Source organism: Microtus oregoni, unplaced genomic scaffold (assembly GCF_018167655.1).
Source record: "Microtus oregoni isolate MIOR12 unplaced genomic scaffold, Mior012 000067F_003, whole genome shotgun sequence".
In the NCBI taxonomy this organism is placed as follows: Eukaryota; Metazoa; Chordata; class Mammalia; order Rodentia; family Cricetidae; genus Microtus; species Microtus oregoni.
In genome coordinates, this window is record NW_024543956.1 from 415501 (window position 1) to 433117 (window position 17617).

Below are 17617 nucleotides of genomic sequence, written 5' to 3' on the forward strand. Positions count from 1 at the left end.
CAGGAAAAAACAGTCAGAAACGCCCCCTTCAATTCCCTGGTCCTAATTTTTTCCCCTAAACTTAACTTTGTTCTCTGTTCTGCCATTACCTTAAACAGGTGTAAGAGGTCTGTGTTTGTGTGGTGTGTGTGTGTGTGTGTGTGTGTATTGTTTGGTGTCTGTGTGAGAGTGTGTCTGAGTGTGTTTGTGTGGTGTGTGTGTATTGTTTGGTGTCTGTGTGAGAGTGTGTCTGTGTATAAGTGTGTTTGTGTGGTGTGTGTGTGGTGTGTGTGTGTGTGAGTGTGTGTGGTGTGTTGATTTAAATGAGATAGCCTCCACCGCCTGGGGATATTGAATACTTCTTTTCTCCTAGATGGCTGCTGTTTGGGTTTGTTTTGGGGTGTGGCACTGCTGCAGGAAATATGTCACTGTGCATGGCTTTGAGGTTTCCAAAGCTTCCTGCCATTTGAAGTGGGTTCTCTCTCCTTTCTGCTTGAGATTCACCGTGTAATTTTTTTTTGTGAGGACGGGGTGGGGGGAATGATGCTGCCACCTGATTTCCTGGAGGTTCCCGGTCCTCCATATTTGTTGCAAAGTGACCTAGAACACTTATTTCCAGCTGGAGAGACAAAGTGCCTGCCTTCCAAATTCTGTCAGGTGAAAAGGTGTCCTTCTCAGACCTGGCCCCTGCCTGATCTTATTATAGTAGAAGGTAGAACGGAGCCTGTCAGCTCTTGTCTTGCCTTGTCCCGGCCCCTTGTCAAAGCCCAGCACCAAGGCCCCTGCACCCTGGAATGGCAGGCAACATCGTCTTCTGTCGTTGTGTGCATGCTTACTCTGTTTCATGCGTGCAGCTGCAGGGGATGGTGGGGGAACTAGGTGACAGAGATGTAAGTGAACAGTCAGGCAGCCTCCTTCCTGATTTCTACCGAGAACTGGCCTCTTACTAGGGGAGAACGTTTTTCCTATGACACTGTGGTTGCCATGACAATGGGGACAAGCCATTCTTTCCTGGTTACAGATACATTAGCGAAAGATACTCACAGAGCGGAGACGTGGGATCACTAGACAGACACACGAGGCACACAGGTAGGTGCCTGCAGCCATCCTGAGTGAATGTGAGCTGGGCCCGTGAGTGTGCCGTGGGTACGTGCTGGCTCTTTCGTGGGACAGGAAAGGTTCTGGCTATTACTGTTTGACGCGAAGCCCCAAGGACTGGTGTTCAGCCAGCCCTGTCTCTTTGTCCTCGGGTGACACCTCACCGCGTTGGTGCCAGCTTTATCCTTTCAGGCTCTGAAAGGATAGCTCGCCAACCTACATAAATGGCTGCCTCGTCGCTGTTTGGCAATGATTGTCACACGTGCTCTTGACAGAATGGCCGTGTTGGTGCGATGGCACCTTACCCGAGAGAGTTGTAGCTTGTGTTGTCTGAGAGAGAGAAGCTGGAAGGCATTTAAGGAGGAGGTAAACATGGATGAGGACTGGCAGTTCCCTTGGAGGATAGAAGCCGAGGTCTCCAGATCTCTTGGCCTGGAGACCTGACACAAGAAGGGAAGAAATGCCTCCAAAAGACAGCCGCCTCTAAAGTGGCCACTAATCGCAGCTAGGCAGACTGAGGCAAAAAAAAAAAAAAAAAAGTCAGTGCGGTATGAGAGCACCTGAAGAAGGGGCAGCGTCTGTTTCCTCGATGGGTGTTAGTTTGTGCCCGGGTCAGAGTCTTTGCTCTGCTCACAGATGGGTTAAGCATCAGCTGGGCTGTGTTACAGGGTGTGCAGCTGGGGTTTCCCTCTGACCCAGCAGCCCATCATCGGCATCTCTCCCTGTATCTCAGCCCCTGCGTGTGAACAATACGCTCTGTGCCCTTCTCGCACCCTCTCGTCAGACTGGGCCCCGTCTGTTTGTCTCACCACAGGGAGGGGAGCCATCTGGAAGTTCCCATCTGGACAAAACGTGAATGGATGTCGCACACGGAGACCGTGTGCGAGTTCTTGACAGAAGGCCTCGGGCACGGGGCCAAAGCATGTGTTGAGACAGGGATTTCAGGGTTCCATCTTGCACCCTTCTCCGTGCACCTCTGGGGAAGACTTTGCTGCTTTCATCGGAAAGGTAACTGTCGAAGGTAGTGCACTAGAGGTGATGCCTGAATCGATGGAGCCGGATGGCAAAACTGACAATATTTAAGCAGGTTGTAGAAAGACGGAGGGCTTTTCTAAGGCACGGCGCAGTAGGCCTGCACAGATGGAATACACACGCCGGGAAGAGCGTGGCCTGATAATGGGTGCAGACGCTTTTCTCTGTGACTGAGATACAGATGCTGCCTGGATGTCCTGGCATGTGGGCTTGAACACAAACTTGATATTCCCGGGTATGTTTTCTAACTCAGGAAGTGTGTGAGGCTGAGAACATCACGCCTGAGGGAAGCAGAAGCTCCTGCAGGCACCCCTGCCTGGGGTGGAAAGCTTGCATTCTATAACTATAACGCGGGCCTCCGTGATTGCTAAGGGCACCGAGTGAGCGGTGGGCTCTCTCGTGCCCGAGGTGTGGTACCCGCATATGGATGGGGGCATGGTTGCTTGGGCTAGATGGTGCTCAGTCAGCCTTGCTGGTGAGCATGTGCTCGGAAGGTCCAGCAGAGGGCAGCCGGAAGTAACTGAGGTGCCTATGTTTTCCTCTGTGTCCTCAGCAGATAGATACCTGTGGCCGAGGACTCCACGGAGGCTGGATCAGAGCAGGCCAACCCTGTGAGGTCACACAGATTTCTCGGAGGAAGAACCACTGCGGGTGATCCCTAAATTGGGCCCCAGATTGCACAGTCCACATTTACTATTGCATCACCCAGCAGGTGTGGCCTGGGCCAGACCTAGACTCCTGCATGTTGAGAGCCACTTTATGCACTGTGAGATCAGATTGGAAGTCGGTAAGACTTGAACGGGAATACGGCAGAGGGGACACTGTACATTTGAGCAGTGAATAGGGATCTGGTGCTAGAATTACCGACGGGTGTTTATGGATACAGAGGGTGGGAAGGGGAGGGCTGAGGGACTGAAGCGAATATCATTTGCCTCCCATATTTCTGTCCGGTCGGGAATTCCCATGGGTAAGGCAAGGCCTGGAGTCCCTAAGGGAGAGGTCGGGGTGCCCGCACTCACCGAAGGGGTCGTGGGCTAACAGGAGTCCCCAAAATGACCAGGGTCCTCAGGGAACTGCCTCAGGACCCCCTGGTCCACAGTGCTCTGCAGCGCTGTGCCTGGTGCTGGCCCGGTAATGAGAGAAGCCCCGCGGACCCAAGGCAAGAGCAGTCAGGAAAGGAGTAGACCCCTGACACACACCCACTCACAGTGAGCAGAAAGGGACGAGACTCCACTGAGAAGCACGGGGGAGGCCCTGTGTGGAGAGGTAGAGAATGGAGGGACATGTATGGGCGAGCTACGCTACAGATGAGATTGGACACCACTTAAGATTCAAAGCATGCCTTCTGGAATTAGGGATGGGCAAGTGACCATCCAGGGCATCAAACAGCCGCTTTGATTTCCTGTCTGTCTAAGACGACCCTGTGGATTAACATTATGGCACAGAGGTTGTGGGCAGGAGAGTTCTGTGGCCTGGGATCTGATGGTAGAACAGTGCCCATCGCCAGCAGATATGGGTGTGCAGGGCCCATGGACTTGAGGCAGCAGCAGGAGAGTGGGCAATACCAATGGCGACACTTACCCTGTTGCTCTCATCTGACACCACTGAGTCTGCCAATTAGAAAGCATTTCTCCACGGTGAAGTGCTTTCCTTGGGGGGGCTCTCCTTTGTGCCACGCGTGCACTTGATCCCATAGCGAGGTCGGTCCAGCACGGAGTTGGGAGCAAGAGGTCAGAACCAAACTATGAGGGGGCGGGGGAAGGGGAGGGAGGCCAGAAGCTATGACAGTGACAGCAACCATCCTTACCTGCCATGTTATGCAAATCGCCATGAAGATTTCCGCACACACACGCACACACACAGGCACACACACGCGCACACACACACACACACACACACACACACACACCGTTCCTCAACCTGGTATCATACTGGTGCAGAAGGCAAGGTGCACTAGGTGTGCACAGGCTTCCTGGGGTGGGGCACAGGTTGGGTTAGCTCCCTAGGAAAGAAAGCAATGAGGCTCCCCCCACCCGGACGGAATCCCGGGGAGCCCCCAAGACATTGGATGGGCAGGAAAATACACAAGCCAAGTAAAGACACTCACCTCTCCGGGAGGAAGTTCACCACCCTAGCCTCAGGGTGGGTGACCGTGTGTCACACATCTGCTCTGGATCCTTCCATATCTTCTCAGGCACACACCCTCATCCCTGTGGAACGACAGACTTTGGGCACCCCCTTGCTTTCTCTCTCCTCACCTCACTGAGCTGTTGCTTCAGTATCCACTAAAGGCTAATTCCGTCCTAACGCAGCTCTGCTTCCCTCTCCCACACTTACAGGGCAGGCCCACATCACCCTGAGAGAGGCCCTCAGGTTGAGCTTGTCTACCAGATTCTGGAGGGAGGACAGCACCGCAGGCAGGGGAGCCAGGCCAGACAGAGACGACCAGCAGGGAGCAGTGCCCACCACAACGCAGGGGGTCACCCTGCCCTGATCAGAACAGCCCCAGGGTTCCATCGCCATGGACTCTGCAGAGTATGTGCTCTGTGGCTGGAAGGGCCAGCTGTGGCCTGCAAGGGTGTTGACCAGACCCAGGACCTCGGCCCATAGTAAGAGGAGAGGGGCCTCTTTCCTGGAGGTCCAAATTCTCTCTGTTGGTGAGAAGACCAGAGTGAGGAGCACAGAGGCGAGGCCCCTAACCAAGTCTGAAATCGTAACCATCGCCTCCTTGGCCGGAAAGGAGTCACAGGGCAGTGGCCCGCCAGGGCAGACCAGGGCATACAGAAGAGCCCTCAGGGTGGCCCTGGATGTTCTGGGCGAGGGAACCCGCTTGTATCAAGGAGAAAGGGCAGGTGGCCGAAGAACCAGCACAGTGGCTCCCAAGGTTCCGAAAGAGGAGACCAGCTCCAGCCCACGCCAGCGCCAGCACCCCCAAGGGCGCAACCAGAGAGGCCAAGGGCTCTCCCACAGGAGTCCTGGGAAGCGAGGCCGCCCAGGACCTGTGTTGATGGGCTCAGGGAATGATCCTGCAGTGCAAGGGGGGGAAGCCCAGGCCCATGCCACTGTAGAGTCCCCTTACTCTGAAATGCAAGGGAACATGTTAAGGGGCACCAGAGCTCGGCCAAGTTCCTGCAAGACGCCAACAGGAAATGCTGGTGATAATCCTGGCAAGAGAAAGTTGAGCACCCGGGCCTCTAGGGAGGGTGCCCGTGCTAACAATGAGCATAGACCTGCCTCTGGGCCACCGAGGAGGCACGCCTCTACCTCGCCCAAAGCTCTCAAGCAGCAAGTAGGGTGTGGTGGCCTAGAGATCCAGGCCATTGGAGCCCAAAGGAAGACCACCCTCCCAGAGAACAAGGAGGATCCCGGTCCGCCGACCCCGAGGCCAGACTCAGAGGGGGCATCGGCAGCCTGCACGCCTCCAGTCCCGAGCCTGCGAAGATCAGTCCGCACTGCTGGCAGGAAAAGGAAGATCCATGTGCTGTGTGCACATTGTGGGCTCTCGGGACTGGAAACTCGAGTGCGCTCGAAGGTGACTAAGGCCAGGGTCAAGAGGAGAGCCCCTGGAGTTCAGGAAGACTGCCAAGCCACCAGTGTGGCTTCTGCCCAGGAGACGAATACCATCGAACGAGGGATGCTGGTCTGGTTCAAATTCCAGGACCATCCTTTCTGGCCGGCGGTGGTCAAGAGTGTCAGCAAGAACGACAAGACGGCCAGGGTGCTGCTGATCGAGGGCAACATGCAGTTTGAGCGCAGGGGTGTCCGCGTCCCTCTCCGCAAGCTGAAGCTCCTGGACTGTGGGGAGAGATTCTCCCTCCTGCGGAGAGCCAGCAAAGTGTACGGCCAGGGCATCAACTGGTGCCTCTCTGTGATCGACCGCTACAGAGAGGACCTCGCCTGTGGCTCCTTCCGGGGCTCCTTTATGGACTACTACACCGCCCGAGCCAGTTACCCGCTGAGGAGAGCCATTCAAGAGGGCGACCTGCGCATTGATTTCCCCAAGGTGAGCTATGCCGACTTGGAAGACTGGGAGGAGGAGACCGCCCCCGGTGGGAAGAGGCCCCGCAAGAAACTCCTGCCTGACCGCATGAGAGCCGCTTGGGACAGAGCCAACCAGAAGCTCGTAGACTTCATCGTGAAGAGAAAGGGGGCCGACCAGCACCTGCTGGACATCGTGAAGGGCAGGAAACCGTCCCGGTGGCTGGACGACCTCTGGAAGTCAAAGAGGGAAGTCTTCTGCATTGAGACCTACCTGGAGGATGAAGACCAGTTGCACCTCGTGGCCAGACATTTGCAAGAAATATCCAAGGAAGCAGACCAGGCCCTGCTCTCGCTGGCAAGAGGAGACCAAGTCCGGCTCACCATGGAGGTTCTTCTTCCAGAGGCAATCATCTGCTCCATCGCTGCCCTGGATGAGCTCAGCTACAAGGAGGCAGAAGAGAAGTACCTGCGTGGCCCACCTGTGCACTATCGTGAAAAAGAGCTCTTTGAGAAGACCATCCTAAAGGCGGCCCGGAAGAGGTCAGCAGCCAGGATTGGGGCTGGCAGGGACCCTCCTGCGCCCACTCCTTAGAAGGGAGCCTCCTCCTTTCTGCCATCACCCCCTGCAGCTCCACCTCCAAAAGAGAACCATCTGGGAGACTGTGGGGCTTGCTATGACCGCTCCTCACTGCATACGTGTTTCTCCACACACAGACCCCACCCCTACCCCCTGACCCCCAAAATAAACGTTCACGAACGTGCTTGACGTTGCAGATTGTCTACATGGATTCGGCAATTCCTGTTAGCTTCAGGCCGGGCCTAGCCCTCTGTGGCCTGTGCCCAAGCGTGAAGAAGTCCCTTGGGGTCTCCTCTCTGGACCGTCACCAGCTATGGGTGGGGTATTAGCTAGCTATGCGCAGACTTGCCCTCTCTGCACGGACCCCATGCACCCAGACAGCACACCAGGTTCCTGATGACACTGTGTCTCTCTATGTGTCTCTGACTCTTCCCCTTACTCCCTGTCCTCTCTAGGGTGCCTTGGATGGGGCAGGTCCCATTGCTTTCTCCATTACCTCCCTCTTGGCTCACTCACGTTGAAGGAGAGGAACGCATGTGTGCTTTGAGGCTGTGCTTTGAAGCCAAAGAAGGGGTTGGAAATGTTGTGACCCTAGGAATAGCCTGATTTCAAAGGACTCCCCCTGTCTTTGTGTGTGTGTGTCTCTCTGCGTGGGTCTCTCTGCGTGTGTCTCTCTCTGTCTCTCCCTCTCTATTTATCTCTCTGTGTGTGAGCACGCTTGCACGCGTGCATGTTTGTGAGTGTGTGTATGTGCTCTCCTTTTGATCCTCCTGTCTCTGTCTCCCTGGTGCTGAGATTAAACATACCTGTCCACATACCTTTTTTCAAATGAGTACTGGATGATGAAGGCAGATTTTACATTATTAATTTCTTTCTGTTATTTGAATATAGTTTTTAATTCTTTGCCTATAAGTTCTTGCAAATTGTTCTTAATGAGAAACTTTACTCTGAGATCAGCAATTTTTGGAGAAAGTATATTATTTTTGTTGTTGTTATTTATTTGGTTTTGTGCTGGACTTGTACATCTAGATTTGGTTTGTTTCCTGAGTTTCTCTTTTTTCTTTTTTAAATTCTCATTTCCTTTCTTCTTTCACTGGGAATAATTACAATGTTTACAAGAGGACTACAGTCATAATAACTTTGCAGTGTTGTTTTCCTCTATGACGGGGATTTAGACCAGAGGCTCTATGTCTAGCCTTTCTCTGAACACTCCCGTAGGTTTTAGAATCGATGTTCCTTTGGGTCTTGCCCTGTGTCAAATCTGGTCCCTCCTGTGGGTCCGCAGCTTCCTTTGAAGCAGCAACAAGATGTGCATTCCCCTCACGTAGGGTTTTCCCGTCCTTATTCTGGGTCAACAGCTGCCTCTGCTGCTGTGAGGTGTCAAGACCAAAATTCCTATCTGCTCTGGTACCCAACTTCTTCCAGTAGGACCGCATCTAAACTATCTAAAACTAAATTAAGTGTCCAGCAACCCTCTCCCAATAAGTTACATCCTGAGGTAACAAGAGCTAGAGCCTTCCTCTTATGAGTGTGGATTTGTGGAAAATTGAATCCACATCACCCAGGAATCCAGGTCCCTGGAGTCTCCATGAGGTGACTAGCACAAAAGTGCATTTGAATAAAGACCTCTTTCTTGCAAGATGTTGACTTGTTCATGAATGTTGGTTGACTCCTAAAGTAGCTATCACCGAACCCCACAAGACAAAAGGGCAATCCAGGCAGACCATGTAGGCTGGTAATTTGAGCTAGAAGGAACAAGTGCCCTTGGGTTACATATTCATAACTCCAGGCTGGACAATCAGGCTGCTGTGTCCATCTGTGCTGCTGTAACAAAATGCCTAAGGCAGATCTAACTTACATGAAAACTGTAAATTTACCTCTCACATCTCTGGGTGTTGGGTCACTCACCCCTCTCTAGGCTGAGAAACTAGCCAGATGGTCTTCAAGGCAAGATCAATCCACCACTGATTTCCAGTGAGCTTGAAGCTAGCTAAATTGTATCATCATTTTATCTCTCTCATGTCTTCATTTCCCACTGTTCCCACACACACACCATAACGCCTGCACTTAGAACTGCAGTCGGGCAAGTGTCTGGGGAGTAAAGAACACATGGAGATGTAGGTCACTCTTGAAACAAGAATGCTAGTTTATTATGTTCCAGGGCAGCTTATATAGTGCTCTCCTTGATTAGTGATTATGTCCTAGCTCTCAGGATTTTCTACTGCAAGCCCACCAGAAACCACTTCCTTGTTCTTAGGAACTCATGAGGGTCCCATGTTCAGAGCAACTCTCTCTCTCTCTCTCTCTCTCTCTCTCTCTGTGTGTGTGTGTGTGTGTGTGTCTGTGTGTTTGTTTGTTTGTTTGTTTGTTTGCCACTGGCTCTTACAACCTAGAAGACAGACTCACTTGCCATCCAAGGCAATGTGATCCTGAAAATGTCAGGGCACACATAGATGTCAGCCCATTCCACTTTTTCTGAAGGCCAGAGAGTTTGAGCTTATTTTTGCTTTCTCAAAGTTGTTGACAGCAGGTGTGTCCACAAAGGAGACATGCTGACCTATGGTATGGTTAACTAGCATTTTGAGTGTTGAAGTAGATACCTCTACCAAAGTCAGAAAATTCAAGTCTATTCCTTGTGTCATGCTAATATAGTCTGTTATCTCCCCTCTCCACCTTTGGACTAAATTATAAGCCTGTGGAAAATAAGTGAGGTGGATTCAGTATTCCCTGACTGTCCCTCCCGATGCTGTTCTGTTTCTGTCTCTTATTTCTCCTATATCTCTGTTCCTTTTGCCTAATAATTTTAATCCTCATGCTCCTACCCTGGAACGTACAAGTTTTCTTGAAGCTGATTTTTGACAGGAAAGGCTCCTTTTAGTAAGGGCACCTGCTTGCTTTCCAGGAGGGAGTTCTCAATGCTCAAAAGCAGAGAGCTCTCCATAATTTATCTGGTGGTGACATGGAAAGAAGTGCTACTAAGAAGGATGAGCAGGTAGAGGGGTCAGAGTACAGGCATGAAGAGTAGGACACCGGGCTAGGAACTATGGAAAAGAAGGGCTGTCCTTGTTTGTAAAATTGATAACCTTTGGTAGTGAGTGAAATAGTATTTGGAGGGGAAAAACAAACGAAAGGAGAGGAGAGGAGAGGAGAGGAAAGGAATATGTTTGCCACCTTTGTTGAAGTAACCTGATAGACGGCATCTGTATAGGTGGGTGAAGCACAGGGAAAGAACAGGTATGCAAAGGTGCTTGAAGCACCCTAGTTGAAACATCTCAATTGTTAAATTCCTGAGGGGCATCCAAATGGACATTCTGATGCACATGGGCAGATCTGGAGGAGGGATCACTACCAGCATAGAACATCTCTGAACTACAGTTAGGAAATCACCCACACTATACTGAGCTCCAACAAAGGAACAGGAAGAGAAAAAAAAAAGAGGCGGAGAGGTTTGAAGAATAACTTCAGCTGAGAAGCAGGAAAAGAGGCAGAAGGTCAGTTCAAAGGCAGGAAGGAGTGTCCCAGAAACCAAGAAAGGAGAGATTAGAGAAGGAAAAGCTACTACCTGCTGAGACATAGAGACATTGTATACAAAGAAGAAACAAAGGAAGACAACTGAGGTGTCACTACCAATGTCCTAGAGCAGAGGGAGAAAAATGACCCTATAAAGAAGCAAAGTCCTCTCTCAGAGAGAAGGAAAGAGGGAAAGGAGCGACCAGCCTAAAAACTGGGAAATGTGTTGATTATCTGTTTGTAAGCCCACTGGGCCAGCTGGTAACACTAGACCATCCTGCATATTTATGTTCCCAAGGGAGAGCCTTCTCTGAGGAAAGACCCCAGGAAAATTACCTCCAAACCAAGAAAGAAGACAAGGTATTCATTGTATGATCCATGACAGGTCAAACAGGGAATTTCATTAGACGGAAATTCTCATATCAGACATTAACAGCAGTTACTGACCTGTATGAGAACAGACAGTGTGGGCCCTGGAAGCTGAGTAAGGGAGTGATTAGGCCAATTGACAAAGTTGGGTTGTAACAGAAAATTTAAAATTTTTTCTTGTTCCCAAAGCACTTGACTTCAGGCTGTATATAATCATAGAAGAGATTCCAGGGGCAAGAAAGAGAACCACACACGACAAACTGAAGGCCAAGTGTGAGATCAAGTAACCTGTTTGGGCATTGGTTGCATGTACACAATGAGAGTACCTTCAGGTTTGACACTAGAAACTTTCTCCTGAAAACAGGCCAAAGACCCATCTGTAGGACAGAGCTGGGCATGAGGAAGGGGCAAAGGAGATTCACAGAAGCTGAACCAGGAGTGGAAGATGAAATTGTAAGAGGATGCACAATATCATAACCTATTAAGGAAATACCAAACACTTATCAATGCATGAGATAGTAATTCTCCCCTTGGGGTGTTCGATGGTCAAGGCTGAAAGGCTGCTTGGGATGTAGGATACAGATGAGCACTCCCACACTGCTAATGGGAGAGGACATGGGTTGCCCCCCCCATGGCAGATAATAGATTAATGGATATCTACTTGGATACAGCTCAAGTTTCAGCAACGTCATGTTTGGTCAAATGCCCCAAAGCCTTCCTTCCTGCCAGAGGTTCAGGAAAGCAGGTAGAATGCTGGTGGCAGTAGTGAGGGTCATTCAAATGGGCACTCTGATGCACACGGAGTATTCCAACATGACAAAAGCCTCAATAGAGTCCCTGATAATAAACCAAAGCAGTGTGAGTGAGATGGACACCATTGGGGAAACCTTTACAGTAGTGAAAGTCAAGTGGCCAGAGTATGACGCCCAAAGAAAGAAAATGGGGTCAAGAAAGAATACACAGAGGCATAATAACCTTCTGTGAACCTGCTTGCCCTCTCTCTCACTGGCAGAAATGTTGTGCATGTGGCCCTGGACTCTTGGTGACTGCAGAGAGTCAGAGTGATGAGACTGGCAGGGTCTGAAACTGTTTTGAGCCAGGATAGCACAGCTCTGAGTGGATGTCTAGCCCAGGCAGCAGAAGATATGGAGGGTGGGGGTGGGGACTAACTGATGTTAAAACCATAGGGAGGCTTCTGGGATCTCGGCCACCCATGCCACCCTCACACTGAAAGAGTCATGCCCCAGAGCCCGGAAGGCTATCAACACTGGAAGCAGGGAAAAGTTGAACACCTCACCACCATCACAGTGCTTCCTATATGAATTTAGGCAGAATTCCCAGAAACTCTAAACTTTTCGGCGACAAGAAGTGGAAGGGACTGGCCCAAAGTCAGCCAGTAAGATACAAGTCTAAGGGTTTGGGCTTCAAATCTGAAAAGCAGCTTTTCAAGAAGCTGGATATACAGCATGCAGAGCGGGAAAGGCCCGCCAGTGCTGGACCCTCCTGTGAGCTGGCCACTGGCACCAAGGGCAGGAAGGCATGCAGGCCCACAGTGGTGAAAGTGCCTGCAGCCCCTTCCACTGGGATGGGCATCACCCAGATGGTACACGCTTCATGGGGAGTGATGGGATGGGGTGTATGGGCTCATGTGTTATCTATTCCAGGGACTCTACCTAGAATAGGTGTTGCTTGCCCAGCTCTGTCACTAGACTAGGTCCAGATAGGGACTCACCAGGGCAAAAACCCTCAGAGTCCCTGCTCCCTGGCCTTGATCAGGAAACAGAGCTGGAGGGGGCAACACAGATTTTTGGTGCCCTTCTGTGGAGACCCCTGAGCACTCTGTCCCCTGTGCCAGGGGCACAGATGTGTGGTGGTGGTGGTGGGGGTCAGCAGCCGATGACGTCATCAGTGACTGGACCGGTGATGTCACCTGAGGTCCCAGGCTGAGACAGCCTTGTCACTTGACCCTCCTGCACCAATGGCCTGGCTAGTCTGCTTCTGGAGGACTAGGAGGTAGAGGATCCATGCTCCGGCGTCACCACACCCCCGCGCTAAATCTGCACTGCAGAGAGCAGCGTTAAGCTCGCATCACCGTTTGTGAGGTCCTGGATTCTATTCCCAGCACTGCAGAAAAATAGAAAGAGAAAACCACTCTTGGGAATATACCCAAGAGAGGCCCTATCATACAACAAAAGTATATGCTCAACTATGTTCATAGCAGCATTGTTTGTAATAGCCAGAACCTGGAAACAACCTAGATGCCCTTCAATGGAAGAATGGATGAAGAAAGTATGGAATATATACATATTAGAGTACTACTCAGCAGTAAAATACAAGGACTTCTTGAATTTTGCATGCAAATGGATGGAAATAGAAAACACTATCCTGAGTGAGGTAAGCCAGACCCAAAAAGAGGAACATGGGATGTACTCACTCATATTTGGTTTTTAGCCATAAATAAAGGACACTGAGCCTATAATTTGCGATCCTAGAGAAGCTAAATAAGAAGGTGAATCCAAAGACAAACATAAATATAGGCATCCTCCTGAATATTAACCTTCATCAGGCGATGAAAGGAGACAGAGACAGAGACCCACATTGGAGCACAGGACTGAAATCTCAAGGTCCAAATCAGGAGCAGAAGGAGAGAGAGCACGAGCAAGGAACTCAGGACCGCGAGCTGTGCACCCACACACTGAGACAATGGGGATGTTCTATCAGGAACCCACTAAGGCCAGCTGGCCTGGGTCTGAAAAAGCATGGGATAAAACCGAACTTGCTGAACATAGTGGACAATGAGGACTACTGAGAACTCAAGAACAATGGCAATGGGTTTCTGATCCTACTGCACGTACTGGCTTTGGGGGAGCCTTGGCAGTTTGGATGCTCACCTTACTAGACCTGGATGGAGGTGGGTGGTCCTTGGACTTCCCACAGGTCAGGGAACCCTGATTGCTCTTCGAGCTGATGAGGGAGGGGGACTTGGTCAGGGGAGGGGAGGGAAATGGGAGGCGGTGGCGGGGAAGAGGCAGAAATCTTAAATAAATAAATAAATAAATAAATAAAACAAAACAAAAAAGCTTGCATATGTACACTGGTCTGCGTGAGTGCGCAGCTATAAGGCTAGAGAGAGCAAGGGAGCTGGCTGGCGGGAGAACCTGGAGAACAGCCCGGGGAATCCTTGCTGTGCGATTGAAGGAGAAAGGGTTCTGCTCCTAGAAGGTACCAAATTCTGGGAGGGTATTACTGGCCCTGACAAACCCCCTCTCAACCAGCACGCCTGCCTGGGTTGGACTGTAGGGAGGTGCTGGGGAAGGCCTGTGTCTGAGGCACAGAGTGGGATGCAGAAGCATCATGTAAGGCAGTGGTTCTCAATATCCCTAATGCTACGACCCTTTAATACAGTTCTTTGTGTTGTGGTGACTCCCTCACACAACCATAAAACTTATTTCCATGGCTACTTCATACCTGTAATTTTGCTACTGTTGCAAATCATAAGGTAAATACCTGTGTTTCCCAGCGGTCTTTGGAGATCCCCTTGAAAAGGTCGCTTGACCCTGAAGGGTCACGAAGCACGGGTTGAGAACCTCTGCTCTAGGGCTAGTGGATGAGAAGGGGCTGGGGTGGGGAAGACATTAACCTCCTCTTTCCGTTTTTTGTTTCCAGGCTGTGGAGAGCTAGGCTGGTCTTCCTGAGTCCTAGCCTAGGCTCCTATCCCAACCTGATGTGCTTCTGGGGAAACTGTTTCCGGCCCCTAGTGTGAGCTTTGCTAAATTTTCAGATTATGGCGGTGGAGATGCTCCAGGACTGGTGCAGGTGGATGGGTGTCAGCGCTCGTAGGGGCTTGCTTATCCTGGGCATCCTGGAGGACTGCAGTGAAGCTGAATTCCAAGGGTCCCTGCAGGCTGCCCTGTGGCCCATGGGCCACTTTACTGTGCTTGGCAAAGTGTTTCATGAGGAGGATAATGCCACTGCAGCCCTGGTTGAGCTCGACCAGGAAATCAACTATGCTTTGGTCCCAAGGGAAATCCTAGGCACTGGGGGGCCCTGGAACGTGGTCTTTGTGCCCAGTTGCTCCAGCGAGGAGCTTCTTGATCGTGTTTTCCACTTCTTGGAGCAACGGGGGAGACAGTGGACAGTGTACCTGGAGACCCAGGTCTGGAGCTGGACAGAGTGTGCAGGCTCCAGTCAGTTAGTCAGGCAATCCAGCCCTGGGTGGATACCTTGCGGTACCAGCGTTTGGGTATGTTTTCTGGGAGCGTTCAGCCAGCCCCTGGGGAGGAATCCTTTGAGGCCTGGCTAGACCACACCACTGACATGTTTTGGGTGTGGCAAAGGGTCCCAGAAAGGGAGAAGAGGAGACGGTTGCTGGAGGGCTTGCGGGGAACTGCTTTGTACCTTGTACAGGGGCTGTTAGCAGAGAATCCGGCAAAGACTGCAGAGGAGTGCCTAGAGGCTCTGTCGAGTATTTGGAGACAATGAGTCTCAGGCCACCATTCGAATCAAGTGTCTGACTGCAAAACAGCAGCCAGATGAGCAGCTCTCTGCCTTTGTGTTGAGGCTAGAAGTTCTGCTGCAGAAAGCCATTTAGAAAGGGGCTCTCGAGAGAACCTCTACGGATGATTTGCGCCTGAGGCAGATGCTCACCAGGGCTAACCTGACTGAGCCTCTGGAGGAAGCTCTGAGGAGGCTAAGAATGATCAGGAGATCTCCAACTTTCCTGGAGTTGTTGGGCCTCAAACGGGAATCTGAGGAATGGGAGGCAAGACTAGCCAGCAACATGGTAGTCCAGGTGGAGGATGAAGCTGGCAATCTGGCTTCTGTCCAGGCTGATGGAAGAGCCAGTGCTAAGGCAGAAGATGAGGTGGAGGAGTAGGCAAAGGACAAGGTTGAGGAGGAGATATAAGGCCATAACTCAGACCACGGCCCTGTAGACCCAAGCCAGACAGGACCCTATGAGCCCCCTGGGACTCCCACCCCAGCACAGATGGGCAGTAATCTTAGAGAGTGCCCAGGAGGGCCCGGCTGCATGCTGGGCAGCCTTGCCTAGGCAGGAGAACATAAGGCAGAAGACCCCATCCTGTCCCAGTCTAGAAGTATTGCTGAAGGGTCAGCCCCAAAGTAAAGGAGCGGGCCTGCAGATATCTGCTATAGCCCCTGGCCTGGGAGAGATTAGGGAGAAATAGTCTCTTATAAGGGTCCTGACTGCCTGGCTCTTCTACCCAGTTAGCATCTCCAGGCAGGTTTATGACACTGCCTTTGGAATCTCATCCTTATCTGTTCTACTCACAGTGGCCCAGGTATTCAGTGAGTACACACTTTAATACTAGCTCTCCCATCCATCACACCCTAGCAAAGTATATCAGTCCCTGACTTACCCTGCTAGCTACTACCGTAGCCCAGCTTGTGTTGCGAACTTCCATGCCAGCCAAGGCCCTATTTGCTCTGCTCCTATCTCGTGTTGTGTATTCCTGGACAGCTTTCTTGATATACTTACAGGCCAGCAACTTGCTGCTTGTTCCCTGCAGATGTGTGTGTTCTTACCTGAGAAGGTGCTCTACAGAGATCTCAAGACAAGCCCTTGGAACCAGCAAAACAGTATGGGTGATGGCAATCAGCAACTGGCTGATGCTCATCTTGTGACTGATTACAATCTGGGGTGGGCACGAAGACCTGGACTAAGGATGGATGGGCTCGGAGAACCAAGATTCAATGTTCCACTCTTGTTGTTACTTTTGTTATTACTTGTGACAACAGTTCTTCAGTTTGGCAAGATGTTCCTTTCAGTGCTTTCCAGTGTCCAGAATAATTCAGGATCACCCTACAGTGGGTGATTCTTCTAGAGAGTTCCCCCAAAAGAAAGAACACTTCCAGATGCCATTATTCTGCAAAGAGGTGTATCAGGGGTCCCTTGGAAGGAAGAAGCTTAGGCAAGCAGGCCTCAGTGTGGCCAGTAGATGAGATCCTTTCTAATGAATCACAGAGTAGGAAAAGGTGGGACCTGTGGCCTCTAACAGCTGGGGGAAGTTCTGTGCTGTCATCCCCCCGCCTTCAATGACTTCAGTAAATGTATCTGTTCAATAAATTTCACGGATGTTACAGTTGCATCCTGCTTTTTCTTGGCTTGGACTGGACTGGAGCAAGATTGATTTATGTACAAGGCAAGAACATGAAGGGCTGTGGGGGTGGCAGGGGGGGGCTTGAATTGGTAAAAGCAGGCTGACAATGTGTATGGGGGCAGTGGCTATCTGGTTTCAGTGGGGAGGCACTTCAGGATGACAAGAGTTAGGGATACGTCAGTTATGTGCTCAAGTGAAGCTATGGAGCAGTAAGCAAGGCCCTTGGACCCAATGTTCATGACTGATGGGTGTTTCAGTTAGGAAAGCGTTCTCACAGATATTAAATGCCATTTTTGATTACTAAAATATAGAAAAAAGAAAACCAAAAAAAATTTCCATGGAGCCACAAATAGCCAAAACCCTCCCCTGAGACAGAAAACCAAAATTGGAGGCATTATATTTTCTGATTTCATAATATATTACACAGATATAATGATCAAAAGAGTACCACACGCTTTTAATCACAGAGTTGGGAGGCAGAGGCAGGAGATCTCTGAGTTAAAGGCATAGCTGGTCTACATGGTGAATTCCAAGACAGCCAGGACTACATAGAATGACTCTGTCTCAAACAAACAAACAAAAGTATGGCATTGGCATCAAGGTGTGTATCAATGGGATGGGGAAAACATATAAGAAACCAGTCCCCACACCCACAAAAAACTGGGGAAAGTATGGTCTTTTCAGCAAATAGCACTCAGAAAGCTATGCATCTATGTGTAGAAGTAAGAATTTTGACCCTCACTTTGTTCTTGGAGCACTTTTAGTTATCACATTAAAACTTTAGACAGAAAAAGCATAAAAGATTTCCTCAAACGATAAATGTTATGCGTAGCAAAAGGAAATATTCGAACAAACAAAATCACCATCTTTGGATTGGGGGAAAACATTTGTGAATTATAAACTTCATGGGGGTTAATATCTCAAATATCAATGAATTAGTACAACTCAATAG

At 50.5% G+C, this 17617-nt stretch overlaps 1 pseudogene; it reads left to right on the forward strand.

Moving 5' to 3' along the window:
• Nucleotides 1-14330: 14330 nt before the first annotated feature.
• Nucleotides 14331-15422, forward strand: LOC121440337 (annotated as a pseudogene).
• Nucleotides 15423-17617: the final 2195 nt, after the last annotated feature.